This window comes from Agrilus planipennis, unplaced genomic scaffold (genome assembly GCF_000699045.2).
Source record: "Agrilus planipennis isolate EAB-ADULT unplaced genomic scaffold, Apla_2.0 scaffold10, whole genome shotgun sequence".
NCBI lineage: Eukaryota > Metazoa > Arthropoda > Insecta > Coleoptera > Buprestidae > Agrilus > Agrilus planipennis.
Genome location: NW_020442465.1, coordinates 12882 through 17105, shown reverse-complemented (window position 1 = coordinate 17105; position 4224 = coordinate 12882). Strand labels below are relative to the sequence as shown.

Here is a 4224-nt window from a genome sequence, read left to right as displayed (position 1 = left end):
TTTGTAACATTACTTTAATAAATAGATACTACATAAAATGAAACAGAATTAATAATTATTTTTCTATATATTCCGCATTTTTATCTTCATCACGTTAGGATTGTTACAACAAACAATACAGTTAAAAAAGATGACGCTGTTGGTAGTAAACTTTAAAGATCTGTAATTTTTTTTTGCCATTTCGTTTTCATGTTATTTTCATCGGTGTAGGTGGTCATTATTGCTCTTAGCTTAAAAAGGCTTTTAATGTTTCTATTTGTTTCGTTAAAGCTTAAAAGGTCAAAAGGTTCAAACGATTCCGTTATCCGCATTATGACTTAGCCGGTATTAACGTGTGTAATAAAATTTTAAGGACTCTGTAACATTCTACGGATATTATCCCAAAATTTATTTGTTCGATTAACAAAGGTAATACATTTAAATCTTATTTGGTTTGATTATTAATTACTACAATCGCACAAATGAATGGTAAAGTAAAAATATATTCAGAAGGGTTGTAAAATTCGATTTAAAAAGTTGTCTAAAATTTTAAAAATTTAGAAGCTTTCTAAGAACGTTAATTGGTAAGGATTACTTACGAAAACAATAAAAATAAAAGAATAACTTAGATCGGTGCAATCTTGTTATGATGTTTCAAATAGTTGAAACATCATAAGTACTGTAGTTTTCCTTCTAATAAAAATAAATAAGAAGAGAAACTAGTGGAGTAACCAAAAAATTATATACCCATTACCATGTTCAATAGAGAAATAATTTGTTTCGTAAGTTTTAAGCATCTCTATTTTGAATTGCGGAAAAGGTTTTTGGCAAGTAGAACGTTTTAGAAATAATTTTAGTAAATTTAAAAATCATTAGTTATGTGTGCTATTCAATAAATTCAATGAGAAAAATAATTGAACAAAAAACTCAGTTTCCCTAAAGACTTAGTATGTATATGCCTATTCAATATCGAGAAAATTGTTAATTAAACAGTAGGTGAAGCAAAATATTAATCTATGTGGAAAATTGCATCTCTATATCGTGTAATTAACTCAATTGGTTGCACATTATGAATGCATTGCAGCTAATCTAATTGGCACAAGATTCTACTTTAAATTAAGGGTTTTAAAAAAGTGCCTACGTAAATGTAATTGCCAGTATAATATAGCTATCATGAAACATCTGCTTAATAATTCAGAACAAGCATTTTAATTTTCCCTAAAGATACCTACAGTAGCTACTTACTGTATTATTGGCAAATGGATTGTCAAAAAATTCGACGTTTAGAAGATACACAAAATGATAATTAGTTTCAATATTCACATAACATTGACACTACAGTTTCACGGTGTAAGCATTTAGAATTTTCCCGACACCTCACAAGCTCGTGAAAACCTTTGGACTTGAGAGCATTCAGGGCTTTCAGCTTCCGTAGTACACGCGGTTGATAAATCGATAACGGCGTCGCAATGAAGTCACGTGAATTCAAGACGGCTGTGTCAGGAAAATTTAATCAAATGGTAAAAATATACTATCAAGAGAAATTATAAAAAAAGCTACCTTTTAGCCGTACGTATGGACTAATTTTAATGTTCATTGGGCGCTTTTATGTAAAATGGTACCTACATATGTACTGAATTCTGTAAGGGTTGATTATATATTGGGGTTATGAACCAAAAATAGAACAAGAGGTCGAATACTTTTCAAGTGATTTATATCATGGAATGCACTTTGTTTTATTGCATCAAATTACGGACCGGGTGAAATACAAGTAAGATAGGACGGGGTTATAATTATCAATATACTAGTTTTAATTATAAATTACTCTTTTGTTAATTTATATTAAGCAAGTATATAAATTGTAAAACACAATAAAAAAAGTTAAAGTTTAAAGACTAGGGGGTAAACAAGAGGAAAACACAGACGTAATTCAGTTGTAACTGGAATATTCATAAACATAAATTAAATTCTTAAAACAATAAGAAAGTAATTACTTCTTTTGCTTTATAAATACCTTCGATCTTTCAATAACTTTACGAGAACTTTTTTGTGTTTAATAATAATTCGGGGAAATACCTATTTGGCACCTCAAAGACCCTTAGAACCATGAAACTTGTTACTTTTTACATAATTATTACTTCCCAAGGCTTAATGCCGTTGAAGTCATATACTTTTGTTTATTATATCTATCTGATGTATAAACAAAGAATTCGTTGTAACTAATTTATTCAAAACAGGTAAAATACGCCCTTTAACCATAAACAACAATTGAAACGTATTCCTAGTAAATGTACTACATAAGGCTTTTAAGAACAAAATTGTATTTAAAATAATTTAATTAATTAATTAATAGATAGTGTATAAAATAATGAGCCATCTGTTGAATAATAGCAAAGCTTTCATTTTTTCAGATATATACATAATAATACACAAAAGGTCATATCGATGATTAATTGTTCTGCGATGTACACCATCAATTTGTATCAAACTCAATTTGTACGTATACAGAGGATGGGCTATGTAGTATCGCGAAAGCTGTGCTTGCGTCCAGGACTGTGTCCTTTGACCTGATTTTTCCATTACGATGGCAATCTTAAGCAGTATTGACCTTAAGGAACATGTGAGTACACAAATATTTTTAAGATTTTGATGTAAGGAATGTTTAATGTTTAATTTCAACTTAAGATTTTATTGTATTAAAAGGAGAATAACACAGTGAGCTTTTGATCCTTGGTTACAGCATTTAAATTAAATTAAAGATTACGAACTCAAACTTTTATTTTATTTTTACAATTTTGCAATAAACAGGTATCTGCAAGTGACTTTGAGAAACAATTAGAAAAATAAATGATTTTATTCGCTCATTAATTAACATCTGTATTAAAATTACATTATTTTTAGGGTATTGATGGCAATATGTTTATTTTGTAACATTACTAGTTTAAGTATGTGATTAGTTATATTTTTATTTGGATGTTGGTTAGCAATTCCTTTATTTTCTGAAAGAGAAGAATTTTTCAATTTGATTTCGGGCCTTGTAGGAGGAATGATGGGATTTCTTATTTTTCGAAAGACATTATATGGGTATAACATACGATCCTATTAATACAGTAGTAATATAAAAAAAGAGTTTTAACATTAAAAATTTCTTCTGTATTGTATTAAATTACGGCTTGTTCGTTCCTGTCGACCGAATGTAACAGGCAAAGGGTGGTACAACAGATAAGACAGCATAATTACGTAGAATGTTCCAAGGAGAGTGGAGATAACAAAGGTTTTTCATTTGTTTTGCAATAATATCACTTTTATGTTTTATACCTTTTATATTAGCAGCAACTAAATGTCATACAATAAAAATAAATAGTTTAATGGTAGATGTTAGAGAAAATGTAGTCACAGGATACTTTCATACTAATTTTACATTTATCTTGACCTTTAGGTTTTGATTTAGTCGTTTGATAGCATTGTGTTTTAATTATCGTAACAGTTGATTGATTTCTCTGTTAGAATTTAGTCCAAATTGAAAACAAAATTTTAATTGTTATAACTACATCAAACACCTCGTCCATATTTATTTGTGATTGTAATATAAAAATTAGTTTCCACAAGAAGTGAGCGAAATTATTTGGAAATTACAGAGGAATTTTCCAACATTAAGAATGGCTTTTGTCAAATGGTTTTTAAGAAAATAGCTTCAGCCGGTACCAATAAATTATTAAATTTGCAAGAGTTATAAAGATTGTAGGCAATATTTGTTTCTTATTGTTATAGAATAATCCAGGGTGAAATTGACAATCGTAATGGCATAATTTAGAAAATAATGGTAAAGTTAACTTCTCATTTTTCATAATTTGTCACACAATTGTTATCAGTTTATTTGTTGTTTTTGTAATAATTAAATATAATGTTATAATCCCGTTATCCTTGTATCATAATAATTATTTTGATATTCATCTTTTAATAAGTTTTGCTTTGTTTTTTCCAAATTGAACTTATTTCAATTATTCTTGATTTATTAATAACTTTCATTCACATCGTTAATTACAAAATTATGTTCTAAATTATGAATCAATATCAGGTTTGTCACCCTTTATGTTACTTTTACATTTCCTTTTAGTATTTTAGTTACATAGAATTTAATATTTTTCTAAGTTTAACTCAAGTACTTTGATTAATTTTTCAAATTCTACTCGTTATTTTAAAAATTATTTTTGATGAAGATTAATATAATTAACATTATCATAT

The 4224-nt window shown here is 27.7% G+C and overlaps 1 long non-coding RNA gene across 1 annotated transcript in view; it reads left to right on the top strand.

Annotated features, from left to right (window-relative positions):
• Positions 1-4224, top strand: part of LOC112906609 — a 30243-nt gene that overhangs the window by 13402 nt on the left and 12617 nt on the right. The window contains exon 2 of the long non-coding RNA XR_003232461.1: positions 2391-2599. This is a non-coding gene — a long non-coding RNA (uncharacterized LOC112906609). The remainder of the gene's footprint in view (positions 1-2390; positions 2600-4224) is intronic.